We start from the raw sequence: 17,366 nt of genomic DNA, 5'->3' as shown, positions 1-17,366 counted from the left end.
TTAGAGACGGCGTTAATTTAGGATTTCAAAAGAAAAAAAAAAATCATCCGACCTCTTGGAAACTAGAAGATTCCAGAATAGTAATGAAATTAGAGTAATAGCTAAGATATCCCTAATGAGAATTTGCCAAAATAAAAAAAATTAAATAAACTGAATTTTGGATCGGTGACTTCTATTGCCAAATTTCACCGATGGCTACCCAGCGCAGACATGCCACCGTCTGGGACGTCGTTAATTTCCCTCATCTAATTAAACTAAGAAAAGACATGAAAATACTTAAGGGGACTAGGGGTCGACGTCCGGGTACGCTAAATTTAGTAGCAGTTAATTTAATCGGATAGTCCGAACTGAGTTATATGAACACTGCACAATAACTAAATAAGGTAAGCGACAAAAAAAAATCTCTGAGAGGCAATGAATGTTAAAGATATAAATGACCGAAACCTGTACTTTTCGATGATCACAGAATATAGCAGTTGGTTTTCTTAATTATCATTTCTGTCAACCTTTAGAAGTAATTCCCACATGATGCTACCCTATCTATTGAAAGTTTTAAGATTCCGGGGCTATTATCATGAGGTACATAAATGCAAAGTAAGACACAATTCCCAACTATAATTTACTATCCAAGTAGCAAACTCGGTTGGATGAATGCACTGGTGTGGAAGTCAAAACGCGAGAGATTTTTTTTTCTCTCTTTCTTTCTTCGTAAACATATTCATATTTTCACTATATAAAATTCACTAGGCCTATCCATTTAAATATAGGGGTCATCATTTCATTCATATTATATATCATATTATTAACATATCATTACATTCATTCATTATCTACTAATTTTCGCACGAAGTAATATTTTATAAACACCCTATTTCGTACATTTTACACGCAGGCCATACACATATTTACGTTACGCAGTAATAAATATATATATATATAACTATCACAATCTATCACGCTCAAACCACCACACGATCACATTCATCGAACCACGTACTCTTTATTTCGAAGCACCCAAATTGTATTTACCTTGCAGGTTTAAAAAAATCATACATGTATTTACGGAAAGTTAAATTGTCAACGATTAATCTATTTCTGATTTGTTGATAAAACTGAAGCAACAATGGAATTTTCTACAGCCACGGGAAAAGAGAATTTAATATTACATTTTTAAACAAACAGTAACAGCATATGGGTTTTACTTCTATTAAGAAAATAGGTGTTCTTTATTTCAGCGGATTATTCATTAACTACTGGACCTAGCAAGCTGAAATTTTCAGTACAGTAAGATCTCATGCTATTTTATACGAAGGTATACTCATCCGAACCGAAAACCATGTCCACGGGAAGTAATTTGAGAATAACTGTCCAAAATCAAACAATCTAAATCACTAAGTCATGCGATGTCGTACTGTCAACAAACAATTGACTACCGAAAACTGACGCTATAGCGCTGTAGTGGAGGCATAATTTACCGTGTACTGAAATGTATACTTGTACTCATTAATCAGAAATTTAATATTTACTCTGGTTTATTTATGTTAGCAAAATGGTACTAAATTAAAGCATATTTATACACTGTCCAAATCGAAAATTCACACACTCACACAAAACTACTAACTACATACACCACTGTTAGTACTATACATAAAGACAACTAACTAAACTAAACATGCACCATTTAGTTACATGCATGTTGACGAAAATAACTTAACACATTAGATTTAAAATACATTACTCCCTCGTCGATATATACAGTCGGCTCTATTTAATTTAAAGGGGGTCAAAAATGAGAAAAGTAACACTAGGTCTAATTGACCTGACCAATTGTTTACATAATGATTGCCAAAAATTGATGCCCTGGGGGCACCTTAACGAGGTTTATGGAGGGACCCTTCCCCTGAAAGGGGAAAAGGCCCTAAAACGAACAATAACTAACCCATTCCCCTGCTAGAACTGGTTCAATTTAGAAAAGGGGATAGGAGCCCTTTTGAACTAACTTAAGCTGCCATTATGATTATTTACAGTACTATCAAACCTACTACATACATGCAATTACGAAATAAATAATGATAAATCACATTTACTGTATACACGACCAACATGCACTAATCAGGTCGTAATGTCCCTAATCCCTAATTGAATTTGGAATAACAAAAAAAATAAAGTCACTCTTTCACTTCTGCTATTATAGCTGGGCAGCAAACATGGCTTCCTAGAAAAACAGAACTGGATGCTTCACTAACTTATTGTTTCTTTACGGAAAATGTAGCTTTTTTCACTGTTTTGGGGGCTCCTACACAGCCTTCAGTGTTCAATTATGAAATTAAATCATATTTTTACCTGAATTCTATTAAAATCCTAGTTCTTTTAACGCAGATAGGTAGGCGAAAATATAAGCTGCGTCTCGTAAGGTGTCTTCTATTATTCTAATAACATTGCGCCGAAAAAGCCAGAGGTAGGAGAATTCCTCCAATCAGAACGAAAACGTTAGCCGCGGAAATTACAAAGCAAATAGAAATTTGGCAAATCCAGATATAACCGGATCTGAAAGCGACTATGGACTAGTGAGAGGGGGTGAGGGAAAGATTAGGTACCTGGCCAAAATCTACATTGGTCTGAAATTAAGGAAATTTATATCCAATAACGGAACTATGTTTCGGTATGACGTCAGAATGGTAAACCTTGTAACTATTCAAGTTATATATCCGGAAATGGGATTTACACTTAATCAAAATATAAATAAATATATTATACAGTGGGAATATGGTTACTAACGAAACCTTTGGGTTCATTATATTTAATTCGAAGTAGAGAGAGTAAATAAATTGTGTAACTAAACCGAAATTGAATTTAAAAAAAAATTACTAGGTACAGGGTGCGTAAAAAAAAATTGCCATTACTTTCAACTGTAATGGTATATTACATATGGAAACCCTTGTAACTTTTCATCATTCCCTTGCTATATACGTAACCACTCCACAGACTCATTATCTTGCGCGGATTTGTTGTTTTAAAAGAAAACGCAAATACAACTTCGTTTTAAAAGACACAGAGTGTGTGGAGATGTTGAAGAGCAGTACAAAAGTGGGGGAGAGTAAAAGGGGGTTGAATGTGGGGGGAAACAGTCATTGTTTCAAGGGAAGGTTTTAAAACTACGAAAACGGGGAAAAGAGAAGAGAAACAAGACAGGAAGAGATGAGAAGAACGAAAGCTTAAATTCCAGCGCAGATTGCATTTCCTTCTCGCTGGGTGAGAAATGCCATTTGTCAGCAGAGTAGGGTTTTACGGGTTGGGTGGTTGGATTTTCGGGTGAGCCCCGTCCCCCTGTTCATTCCGTCTTCTTCGTGCAATGGTAATCATGGTAATTCTCCTCGTGTGCCCTGCTTCCCTGACGTGCGCAATCTTACTATTTCATACAAGGAGTTTTCGTCAGGACTACAAATATACACAGCAGAATATGAAGCTTATTAAAAGTGTACTCTGTGAAGAAGTGCTCGAAAAACATGGGAAAGGAGAAAATTTGTGTTGTCATAATGTATACACAGAGTTTGTCAAAAAATGTAGACACATTGTAATGAAAGAAAACTAAACTATGTGTTAGTAGTATGTATGATAAATACTCCTAACTCTAACTATTACTAGTAGTAGTAGTACTAGGAGTAGTAGTCATGGGCGTCCGAAGGGGGCAAGGGGACTTCCCCCTGGCTCTGGAAAATGTATACTGGTACGTCATAAAGCAAACCACGTATATTCAATACCAGAAATACAATACGTAATGTAGCAACCATTAGGGATGCGCACGAGACGAGTCGAGACAGGATTTTCCTAACAAAATTCGAGTCGAGACACGGCTTTTCCAATAGAGAAATATACATTTTTCGAGTCGAGACATCACTTTTACAACACATTTTTGAGACGACACAGCCACAAATCTTGTCTCGTGCGCATCCCTACCAACCATGGAGATGCCCCCACTAGAAAATTTTCTTCTGGCGCCACTAGTAGTACTAGTTAGGAAAAGACAAAGTAAAATGTATAGCCTGCTATTTTTTTTCATATACAGTAGGTAAACAGATCGTCCCTCTCGAGACAAAGGGGCGTATCTCATTTTTACAACTTTTCCAGGAGGGGGCGCGGTGGCTCAGTGGTAGAGCGTTCACCTCCGGTGCTTGGGGTCCCTGGTTCGATCCCAGCTCGCTCCATGTGGACTTTGTGGTGGACACACACCGTGTTTGTGTGTTTTCTCGGGGTTCTCCCGTTTCTTCCCACTTTCTTCAGTTCACTCATCTCTCTTTATCACCGTCACTTTAGCCTAACCGGCATAAACGTGGGACGTAAAACTTAAAGATTTCATTTAATTTCATTTCAACTTTTCCAGAATACAAGTTTAAAGATGTCATCATAAGTTTATTTTATCATGTTCTGTCAAAATTTAATTTGATCTCGTAAGTTACATACATGACATGAAGGATATCAAACTACATTTTAAAAGAAGACGAAAGAATAAATAATGAAATAAGGTTTAAATTTCTCTCGTGGAAAACTTAAAAAAATGAGATACGACCTTTTGTCTCGAGAGGGACATGTTCCAACAGGATAAAAACTAGGAATGGCCAAAACTTCCCGGATTTCTGAAAAATTATTTTCCGGAATCAGAAATTTCACTTTCCGAAATTCGGAAAAAATTCCAGAATTTAGAAAAAACTCGATTTCGGAAATATTGCGGAATTTTTCCTAAATCCTAAATTCCGGAATTTTTTTCCAATTTGACTTTCCGAACTCTGGAAAGTAAAAATTCCGGAATTGGTCATCATTAATAAAAAACTAATCAATTATCACTGGCAGAGAATGACATACCTTTTAGAGTCTTAGAATAAGTTATTTTTTTTCGTAATCTACACATGAGAATTTATCCTACCCACATACATCCCATTGTGTGCACTTCGATGTTATTGATCCTTGAACATTAGTACACTTAAACGAAAATTAGTTAGATTTCAACATCAATATTTGTATAATCGCTTGCATGTATTACGTATACAGACAGTGGCGTATTTAGGATTTTGTTTTGGGTGGGACTTTCGGGGATTTTAACATGAATTATCACTGATATTTTTTTCTTTTGGGTACCGACAAATTTTAATGAAGTTTTGCATATAACAAATTTATTTCGGGGTGGGGTTGAACTTGAGGCCCAGTAGCTCCCCTAAATACTCCACTGCATACAGATACGGTTTATTTACTATAACCACTCTTATTTTGTTGATGAATGCAGTGCAGAAACAATATTTAATATATTCTTTGCGTTCGCACCCAGTGTGATCTGTTGTTCTTTAAAAATACATTAATTCTATGTAGAAGGGGTTGAAAGTTCGGGGATTTAACAAAGTTCACAACTGTTATCACTGTTACTACAAACAACTTATCTCTATCGGTTCCTGGATTTTTATTCCATACCAGAGCTTCTTTCCTTTTTTGAATTACCGTATCTGAAATACCTGCAAACATTGTTTTGGGAAAACTTTCTTTCACAAAGTATATTTTCTGTATCTATTCCTACACATCATACACACACCCTTTAGCATGAAACCAAATCACGGACGGCAAAATAGCTTGTGTTATTTTGAATTTTAACACATTTTTGCTCGTAGTTCGGTTTCTTTTACCCCTCCCCTATATCCTTAGAAAGAAAAATACAGAGTATCAAATTACCTGCCAAAGGAAGTTTAAGGGGTTGTATAGGTTACAGAGGAAGGGGAAAGTCCAGAATACCAAGATAGCCATAAGGTACTACTGTTTTTTTTGTTTTTTTTTTTTTCACCTAGCCACTATTCCAACTTTTTTTTTCTAATCATTACTCTCCGCGTACAAGTTTATTCGTTGAGAAAAAGACACAGAGGAAATATATATACATATTCTGGTACGCACTCACTAACCATGGAAAATACAAACATTATACCATGTTATGCGAGTGAGGGTGGTTTTCGTTTTCGGGGAGCTGGTAAAGGAAAGAGCGAAAATGTTAGAAGGTAAACAAAGCCAGTGGTGAGTACGGACATGGTGGTTTTTGCCTCCAAGCCCTGTAAAACATTGGAATAACATGGCAAACAAAAACTTGTCTGAAAATTACCATGCCAAAAGAGACGTCGATGATGAACAAGAGAGGTTACGTGAAATGTACAGTGGGTGAGAGACGGTAAGACGAACAGGCCGTTGAGGTGCACAAAACACGAGAGTCAGCTAGTAATGTTGTAAATTAAATTTTGCTTTCGTCATATATTTTTTTTTTCTAAAAGTTGTATAATATACACAAATGTATTTTCTCAGCTCCTTCGTTGTTAAATGGTTAGTTTGCGGTGGATCTGTGATCGATTCCTTATAGTACATGCATGTGGTCCGCAATTTTTGTTAAGCTGTAGGTTCATATCCAGGGAGGCCCGCAAAATTCTTAAAAAAAGAAGAAAAAGAGAGACCAACGCACAAGCGCAGTCGCGAATGCAAATACACCTTGACGGAGCTGATGGAGCGTGCACATGTCACACTCCATCTTAAAAAAAAAAAAAAAAAAGTACGGACATTACATACCTTTATTAACTGCAATAAATATACAGTATTATACTCGTAGTACTTACTATAGTAGACGTGTTTACTACAAGGTGTCCAGAAAGCCCCTAACCGTTTCTGGGAAGGAGCACTCGAATTCAAATGAAGTGCTTGTAATATCAAAAAGACACGATAAATGTATGGCTAATCAATGCGTTCACAACGCGTTTTTATGGCTCTTGAGTACGCTTGGAATACACTCACCATGTATTGAAATGTGTATGGCTAATCACAATGCACTGCAAACGCGAAAGCAGCAAAAACGCCCAGAATACGTCGGTTTGAGCGTATTTGGTGCGTTTCGGAATAATAGACCGATCGTTATTTCGGAATGAGTAAGTAAAAGATATCTCAAGGAAGTTATAAAAGGGAAGACGTGTTGCCAGACAAGGGGATTTTAGGAAGAAACATCTGCTTGGAAGATGTTTTGTGCAGAGTATTGGAACTCTGCTATTATAAAGTATTTGCATGTATAACAAAAGAAAATTCACAAAAATACAAGGAAATTCCGAAAAATTAGCGAATCACAGAAAAATCTATGTAACACAATAGGGTTATTTCTCGTGATTCACATGAATTAGAATGAGGGTGTGGCAATAAGGCTTGGAAGCCCTGACTGGCTCACAGTATGATTTATAACTCTGGCGAAAGTAAATTTACCGAGTAGGTCGCGTTCGCTGCGGTGAGTAACGCATCGGAAACGCATCCTAGAGTAGCCATATTCTAAGCGAAATCACAGCAGTTCAATATGACTGCCCTCCATGTCCAAGCCGAGTTGCCATCTCTCCGTGGTGCACCTGAACACACGCTGCAATATTGTAGGGGTGATTGTACGCCCCGATGCCGAAATGTGTGTACACAGTTCGTATACAGTTAAAGATTAGGGATTTATCGCACGTGCGTGAATGTGAGACGGAAGTGCTGTCTCGTCTCTTTAAAAACAGTATTTGTTTCTATTGTCCCTTGTCTCGAATCTCGTCACGAAAATTGTCTCATCTCGTCTCGTGTGCAAACCTAATTGGGTCCAATAGTACAGTCGTCAACAAATTAGGTATCCTCGTATTATTATTATTATTATTATTATTATTATTATTATTATTATTATTATTATTATTATTATTATTTTCTCTCAAAATTTTCAAATTTTGGTCAGGTTTGAGCATAGTTTGTCTGATTTTCTTGAAGAATAACATGTCCTATTTAAGTTAAACGAATGCATTTCCAAAGTACGTAGTTTTATTGATATCGAATTTATTATCAAAGTAAATTATATAGATAGCAACAGGTGCACACCCACAGGGCGGATTCACGGAGTCCGCACCTCCCCCTCCCGAAACTTCCTAACTCAACATACATTTGTACTGTTTTCAATAAAACATTAAAACTATACTTGTTTAAGGGCTTTCACTTCAGCAAAATTAAACTACCGCTAATTTTAGAGTTTTTGTGTAATATTTTCAAAACATATAAAAAATATTCGAAAAGCAAAAACGTAGTGAACTAGACCACAACCTTTACCACAATTCACCTATCTGCTTTTGGTATGCCGCTATTTACAGAACCCGCAAAAATTGCTAAATCTATCTACAGTTGCAAATCGAAAGCAGATAGATGAGTTGTGATAACGATATCACATACAAACTCGTATTGTCTAGTTCACTACGTTTCTGCTTTTCGAATATTTTTATTTGTTTTTAAGATATTACAGAAAAACTCTAAAATTAGCGGTAGTTTAATTTCGCTATAGTGAAGACCCTTAACAGGGAAATGATTAACGTAGCGTGAAAGTTGGATCTTATACTTCATCTGTACTCTTTCTCGTGTAATTGTCCTGCGGTGACTCAGTGATAGAGCTTTTATCTCTAGTGTTTGGGGTCCCGGGTTCGATCCCAGTCCCAAAGAAATTACAGAATCTCAAAAGTACCTTTATCATTAGAGTCATGAGTTTTAGGGGCAACATTTTGGTTTAACAAGGTGCAAATTTTATATATTTGGTCTAGGAATTAATTCGTGCGGTTGGTACGCACACATTGAAGCTGTAGTACAAACAAAAAATACATAAATACCTTAAGAAAAATATTGTCCATCGCTAGCCACCACTTTCGCCCATCTGTCAGGCAATGTACGGATTCCGTGGCGAAAGAAGTCCTAATCCTTGGAAGCGATCCAGTCAGAGACCCATGTTTCGATATCTTCTAAAGAAGTAAACCGCTGTCCAATCAAATCGTTGTTCATGCAATCGAACAAGTAGTAGTCCGAAGGAGCAACGTCTGGTGAATACGGCGGGTGGGGTAAACCTTCCCATCCGACATTTTCTAAATAGGTTTTGACCGGTTTTGCGACATGTGGGCGAGCGTTATCATGTTGAACAATAAGTTTATCATGTCTGTTCTCCCATTCTGGTCGTGTTCTGGCCAGAGCTTGCTTCAAACGCATTAATTGTCGTCGATAACGTTCTCCATTCATAGTTTCACCCGGTTGCAGCAGCTCATAGTACACCACACCTTTCATATCCCACCATATGCACAGCATAACCTTTGCACAGTGAATATCTCGTTTTGGTTGTGATGGACCTGGTTCACCTGGTTTCACCCAGGCCTTTTTTCGTTTAGGGTTCTCGTAATGGATCCACTTCTCATCACCCGTAATAATTCGATGCAGAAACCCCTTTCTGCTCTGTCGTTGAAGCAGCAATTCGCAAATGGTTTTTCGTCTTTCAACGTCTCTGTCTTTCAATTCATGTGGAACCCAATGTGACATCTTTTGGATCATTCCCATGGCTTTCAAGCGTTTGGAGACTGTTGTTTGATCTGCTGCAAGTTGTTCCTGCGTGACACAAATCCTGCTCGAGCAATGCTGTCAATTCTTCGTCTTGAAATTTTTTTGGCTGTCCAGCTCGCTCTTGGTCTGCCAAGCCGAAATCACCACTTCTAAACCGTGCAAACCACTTCTGACACGTTCACTCAGCTAGAGCATGGTCACCATACACTTCCACCAAAATACGATGACTTTCAGTCGCACTTTTCTGCATGTTAAAGTAATGCAGCAGGACACCCCGCAAAAACACTTTATCAGGCACAAATTGCGTCATGTTCACTTAACTACAAACTGGTGTTGTTGACGCTTTAATCCACTGCCCTATACTACGAACGATACGCGATGACAGGGGTTTGCAACACATGTGTGGATACACGGAACTGTGGGACGCTCCGTTCGTTGCGCCATCTCTTGTCCACCCGCACGAATTAATTCCTAGACCAAATAAATGGATTGAAAATCCTCTACAAATTAAAAGATCAGCTTTAAATAAGTTGCACGGACCGCGTTGGCTCAGTTCCAGAGCGTTTGCCTTTGGAGCATGGGGTCTTTGGTTCGATCTCAGCTCGCGCCAAGTATGCTTCGTCGTGGACAAACACCGTGTGCTTGGGTTTCCTCGGGTTTCTCTCGTTTCCTCCCACTTTCTTCATTCCACCATTTCCTTCATTTCTCATAATCACCGTCTCCTTTAGCCAAACCGGCATAATCGTGGGACGTAAAACTTACAACTTTCATTTCATTTTTTCTTTCTCTTATAAAAACAATCTACATGGTACTATCATTTTTTCTTTCTGAAAATATATGTGGAAATATTTTACAATTATCGTCTTTGCAGGTTCAGAATAATACCTGTTTAATACTGCATAGATGTAATGTTTTGTAGTATTGGACCCTTCCCCCCCTAAAAAAAAGCTTGGTTCCCTCAGAAAAAAAATTTCTGGATGTGCGCCTGGATAGAAGTTTATTCTTTTTTTTTTTCCAGGCAGCTATACGTGTACCGAAGTAATTCAGCCACAATTATAGATATCCACTTCCAATCCCTGACTTTTTTCTTTTATTGTGGCCAATCAAAAAGTACTTTTTCCATTGAGATTTTTCTCAACGCTGTGTAGTTATCATTACTTCTTATTAACATTTCTGATACACCAGAAAGATTATTTTGAACAGGAATAAGAGTAATAAGGTATTATTCTGGCATTTGCATTGTACTGAATACCATAATGGATAACCCTCAGGGATACTATCCGGGCTTTGTGATCGAAGTAGGGACCTCCCTGCTACGAAGATCGAGAAAACTTTTTTTTTTTTTTAACGCAAACAATAGCGTTCTTACTCTGAAACGACAAATCAGTATGCGATTTCCGATGGTGATATATTATTAAACGTTAGGTATGCGTTTCATACAGCCTTGGAGGTAAGGAAAGAATATTTTTTTCCAACAAGATTTCTTGAACACCGCGTCAGAAACAAACTTTTTAAATATACATACATACATACATACATACATATATATATATATATATATATATATATATATATATATATATATATATATATATATATATATATATATATATATATATATATATTAATTGGTATCTTCAGTCAATTTATGCTGCATATTGAATATTATTAACTTTTTCTTGTTTCGTTCTTTTCAGAAAGCGGACGTGGGTCTTCAACCATGAGGGGGGCCCTGCTTGGATTGTTGGGGGTCCTCCTTCCATGCTTGTCTGTCATCTCCAGCGTTCAAGGTAAGTGCCTTCAGATACTGAAGACATATTACTCCACAGTTTCGTTAAATCTGTAATTTCGGATTGGCAGAATTAGTGTATTTTGATCAGTGGCGAAGCGTGATTTTCTATTTCGGGAAGAAATTATTTTTTAATGCACTATTCTAAATGTTCCACATTATTCTTGAATTATTATTGCAGTATTTACTTTAATGCATTAGTCTGTTTTCTCAGAGAAACGGAGCTTTCGCAGCTTGCATGGACGCTATTGTTATATATTTTTTAATTTAATTTTGATATTATGTCAAGCTGCTTATGTTGCAAAATGTAGATCCGTATTCTTGTGTGACCTGTTAATGGGTTTTAAGTGAATAGTACCGTAATCGTGGGAATGCGGGTTATAGTTATGCATATAGTGATTGCTAAAAATACATTTAAGAATTAGATTTGTTGGCTTTCGGTATATAATAGCTATATCAGCATTTCATGTATAAGGATGACATCTTTCAGCGATCACACTGCTGGGAAATTGGGGAGGAAGAAAGAAATGGGAAAGGAAGGAAGAGGATTGGGACCATTAGGTTAGACATTTGCCTGAAGTGAATGAGGAAAACTCAGGAAAACCTCATTCAGAGTGGTTGGCCTGAAAAAGCTGTTACACTGTTTCGACCAAGTGTCCCCACTGAGAATTGAACCCGCGATAGCTTGCACCAGATGCATTATCGACTACGCTACGCGGAACCACTTGCTGAAATACGTATCACAATTAAGAGAATGAAACAATACGAGTAGGCCTACACCACCACAAATTACATGCCACTACGGGTACAATTGATTTATCGGTGTCTAATAAAAACGGGATTTTTTAAAATATTGCACGAATGTTGTTAGCGTACAAGTATATTTTGGAGGGAAATCGGAGGATTTGGAGTCCCAAACAATTCTTTTGAGACAGGGAAGAGATTATTTAAATTTGTCACTTTTCCGGCTAAGCTAGGACGTCTGGGGGACCTAGTTCTCACCTAACATTCGTAGAAAAATATACCCAGTCTACACACAATGTCCAAAGCATTGCCGTTTTGGTTTGGAAATTCAAAGTAATGAACATCAATATGCAAATATAGTGTTGCACATCTGCATCCGTAACATTTTCCTCTGATTCGTATCGGGGACTTCTACTTCCCATCCGTAGCACTTAATATTTTCCAGATGATTGGTCCAGCTCTGATTTTGAAACACCCGGTATACCTGTTTGTTTTGGTTTTGTCGACCGCTATCTCAAAATTCTCAATGCGTCACAAGGACGCTCAAAGTTTGCCCTAACTTTTTTGGAACACCCTATATAATAATTGGTAATCTTTTAGTTTCTGTCTGCCTACTTACGATATGGAAAATAACAATTAATATCAATTAATAATGATAATTTTAGTTACAGACGTTATAGCCCACAATAGAATAATAATAATATATTCTAACTACGACGGGGGAGAAGTTCACCCGTAACCATAGCAACATTTGTGCGTAATTTAACATGATTGATAGATCGTAATTAATATTTATAATTACCAGTGGTAAACAATGTTAATGTATTACATTAAATATTAGTATCACAATATTATATTGAAGTTAATTTATGTGTATGGATAATAGGTGGGAGTTTATTTCAGTTTCAGCAAATTTCGAGACCACAAATGAAAAAAATTAGGGAAGGATGAAACAAAATGAAATGAGAAAAAGAAGGATCAGCGTTAAAAATAAACTACAGGAAGCTTTTGTTTACTCTTTCTTATGAGGAAGTCTGTATTACTTGCAATACATGGTTGCGAGATGAGCGATATATCATGGAAGAGTCAGGGAATTAGAAATTTCTAGAAAAGTTGCGGAATTCTCAGAATTTCTGCTATTAGTCAGGGAGATTTCAAGCTTCCGAAAGCATAATGCTGTTGAGTAACAGCGTGGACATTTTTTATCATAATTTTTCGTCATCGCATCCTTGCAGAATCAAACATGTTATTTCAAAAACAATTTTCTACTGCTCCTTTAACCTGTCACTTGAAACAGACAGTAGTTGAGGGAATAATAAAAACAAAAATATATGTGGAAAGAAAGTTCTGTTAACATTTGATTCAACAGAAAAAGGCACGCAGATGTTGCAAAATATTTTACAAGACATTATTGAGTATGTACTTTTTATAATAGTTGAGATCATAATGAAAAGAAAATTGTTATATTTGAATAAACAGAGGAAGGATGTAAATATTGTATAATCTTTTTCAATATTTTTTTTTTTAAATTTTACTCGAGATTTCTTCATAGTTTATTAAAATACTTACCAACATATCCTCATAAACCAATATATGTTGATTGTAAAGTAGTTTAGATTGATCGAGATCCTGGGCCTTCACAATTTCATATCACGTCCCCCCCCCCCCCCGTTACGAAATGCTGGCTAAACGAACGAATATATGTTCCAGTAAAATTGTTCAGAATGATCGAGCCCCTGGTGTGACGACCACAGTATTTCATGTCACGGACCTCCCCCCTTTACGAAATCCTGGCTACGTGCCTGTTGAGTTCATTAATCTTTCGTCATCATATATTAGTACATCTCTGTATTAAATTCTTCTGAAAACTTTCTATCCAATGATTTATATCTTGTGGACATATATTCGTTAATGTATTCAGTACCACCTATTAGGTTATATAAATAAACCAGTTATACGTATTTATCAACAGTATTTCTTCCAGACCTGTTTTTGGGCCACTGCTCCCCCGGAGCAGACCAAAATAATACGTCTGTACTGTGATAGCAATCTTTTGATCCATTTTTCAGTTTTCCTAAAATTCTTGTTTTCAATTATGTATCAAATTACATACCGTACAATTTATTTATTTATTTACTTATTTTTGGATACCTCCAGGATGACAGGGGACCCTGTGGTACAAACACAGCACTCTATTCGATATGCCTTCTGACATTTTCCTATCTTACTTTATGTCTTGTGTGGGTTGTAGACCACGGGTACTCATAATCTTTAAGAGAATTAATATAAAATTTGACTTTACTTAACCCTTTCACTGTGGAAGGCGACGAAAAAAAAAAAACTCCCTAACCTGCGAATGTCGATTATAGTCAACGTGTTAAAATTTGTCTGTATCTTGGGTTTGTCGATTGTAGTCGCTAAAGGTTTTCTGTGTGATTTCTATTGTTTATCGAAAACAATAGAACACAAACAAAAATGAACCGTACAACTTTGGCGACTACTCTCGACAAAGCCAAGATACGGGCAAACAAATTTTAACACGTCGACTATAGTCGACATTCGCATGTTAAGGAAATTTGGTTCTGTCGACAAAAGTCGGCTTCCTCTGTGAAAGGGTTAAAGAAGAGATGTACGTAGATTTGACGTTTTATTACATTAAGACTTAACGAATAAAAATTTGTACTTACTACCAATTTTAGGGATGTTGTATTTGATAAACGTAATGATATTTTTTGTACAAGGGGATTTAGAAAAACGGAAGATTTTAGAAATTAAGTAATTTCATGAAAATATTTTTAAAAAAGTATTTCTCTCATTTAATAGTAAAAACAATACCATTTTAAAATATATACAGTTCAATTTATTTTCAACGAACTTAAAAAATATTCTGAATTCTCTATGTCTGTGTATGTGTGTCTGTCTATCTGTCTGTCTTTGCGACTTTTTCAATTGTGATCCCTCCATTCGATAAAGCATCAAAAACTATTTAAAGAAGTGATGAAATTTTTCGGGACACTCTTACCGTTTCGGAGATATTGGACAAAAGAGTGCTGATTTCGGTATTTTTAAGGAGACATATCTCGGGAACCTTAAGTCCTAGAGAGATGATATTGGTGTTGATCAGCACCTAAGAGAATTGGTGGATATTTTGGTACCAAAATAGTGGTCTTAAATGTAATAGGAGATATGTCTTCTTAAATTTCCGGAAATCGGAACTTTTTTAGCCAACATCTAGGGAACGGTAAGATTGACGGGAACAGTTCTATCACTTCTTCTAGATAGCTTTTGATGCTCTATCGAATGGAGGGCTCAAAATTGAAAAATTCGCAAATAACAGACACACACACACATACATACATACACAGACATAGAGAATTCAGTAACGAAGATTTTCAGTTCAGTTGAAAATAAATTGTACTGTGCGTATTCTAAAATGGTATTACTTTACTATTAAATGAGATAAATATTTTTTTTAAATTTACTTTCATGAAATAATTTAATTTTTTTAATTTTCTTGTTTTTGAATCACCCTGTACAAATTTAATTTGACTGTTACTGCTGTAGTTTAAATCCATTTACGATTCTTCTCTTTCCGTGGGGGCCGCGGTGGCTCAATGGTAGAGCATTCACCTCTGGTGCTTGGGGTCTCGGGTTCGATCCCAGCCCCCACCAAGTGAACTTTGTGGTGGACAAACACCGTGTGCGTGGGTTTTCTCGGGGTTCTCCCATTTCCTCCCACTTTCTTCATTCCACCATTTCATTCATTACTCATCATCACCATCTCCTTTAGCCTAACCGGCATAATCGTGGGATGTAAAACTCACAGATTTCATTTCATTTTTCCCCCTCTCTTTCCGTGTCATTACCTGCTTCTCTTCTGTCCTCCATTTTACAGGTTTCCATTTCTGAGTCTTATGGGAAGATGGTTACATTTCTCCGAGTCAGCCATGCTTACTATTGTTTTTTTTTTATTATTATTATTAAGAATGTGTTGTGTATAAATGCCTCTAATGGCTCTAATTTTACAGTAATGTCTTCAAATAGATAAAATATAATCAAAATGTGGAACAAGAGCAGGCTAGACAATATTATTTCACATGAGGTACTGTTATCAACACTTTCCTAGTAGCTTTCACTTTGCAGACATTTAGAAACGGGAACATAAAGGCCGATTTTCTAAATGGCTGGAAATCGAAAGCAGATAAGTGAGTCGTGATGACGGTATCTCATGTAAAATAATATTGTCTAGCGAGCTCTTGTTCCAGTTTTCGATTATATTTTATCTATTTGAAGATATCACGTAACTACTGTAAAATTAGCGGTATTTTAATTTCGCCCTGATGGAGCCTCTTAATTTAAAACGTATTTCTGGCGTAATAAATTTTCAGTGTTCTATATTACATAATTGCGTCGGATCAAAGCACATAAAACTTATGTTTTTGAAAATAAAGAGGAAAATGGAAATAAGGGAATCACCGAATGAGGCTAATCTAAAAGGAATGTGAAAGACCACAGAAGTAATGGGGAAAGAGAGAAAATACCCCCCCCCCCAAAAAAAAAGAAATTAAGAGGTGGTAATGATTGCGGCGAAGATAATAAAAACATTATTAAAACAAGCTAAAAGGTTCTTGGAATTTACAGAAGCAAGAGGCTATGGTCCCCCCGAGCAAAATATCTAGTTTCACCAATGCCACCAGTAGATATTGTTAAGTGCTTTTATACATACAAATATCTTCTTACTAAGTGGAGTTGCAGCCACACTGAAAAATGAAGATTTGAAATGTTGAATGTTACCTGTTTTAAACAGTTTTTCGAACTTAACTTTAGTAACATATGTTCTGCGACTTATTTCAAAATGAAATGAAAGGAAATCTTTTAAGTTTTACGTCCCACGCTTATGCCGGCTAGGCTAAAAGAGACGATGATGATGAGAAATGAATCAAATGGTGGAATGAAGAAAGTGGGAGGAAACGGGATAATTCCGAGCAAATCGACGCACACGATGTTTGTCCACCACGAAGCTTACTTGGCTCTAGCTGAGATCGAACCAAAGAACCCATGCTCCAAAGGTGAACGCTCTAGCACTGAGCCACCGCGGGCCGTGCGACTTATTTAAAACTGACCTTTTAATTTGTAGAGGATTTTTAGTCCATTTATATAAAATTTGCACCTTGTTAAAACAAAATGTTGCCCCTAAAATTTCTGGTTCTAATGATAAAGGTACTTTTGAGATTCTGTAATTTCTTTGGGAACTCCTTTACTTTGGGGACCTTAAGGATTCTCCATAGTAGAGCATTTGCAAACTACATATGGTGACTGACTCCTGATATGTTTTTTTTTCGTTTGAGTAAAAGTGTTAAAGTTCGTTATTGTTTGAGGTGCTTTTTCAGTAGGGAGTATTGGCAAATTTCGAATTCACGTATACGAAAACAAACTAAATGTTAAT

The 17,366-nt window shown here is 36.5% G+C and overlaps 1 long non-coding RNA gene across 1 annotated transcript in view; it reads left to right on the top strand.

Moving 5' to 3' along the window:
* LOC145672919 (uncharacterized) overlaps positions 1-17,366 on the top strand; it is a 569,575-nt gene that overhangs the window by 146,399 nt on the left and 405,810 nt on the right. Inside the window, exon 2 of the long non-coding RNA XR_014128701.1 lies at positions 11,085-11,177. This is a non-coding gene — a long non-coding RNA (uncharacterized LOC145672919). The remainder of the gene's footprint in view (positions 1-11,084; positions 11,178-17,366) is intronic.

This window comes from Thermobia domestica, chromosome 16 (genome assembly GCF_964235325.1).
Source record: "Thermobia domestica chromosome 16, izTheDome1.hap1.1, whole genome shotgun sequence".
In the NCBI taxonomy this organism is placed as follows: domain Eukaryota; kingdom Metazoa; phylum Arthropoda; class Insecta; order Zygentoma; family Lepismatidae; genus Thermobia; species Thermobia domestica.
The sequence above is the reverse complement of the archived record's forward strand: the minus strand, read 5'-3'. Positions and strand labels throughout refer to the sequence as shown.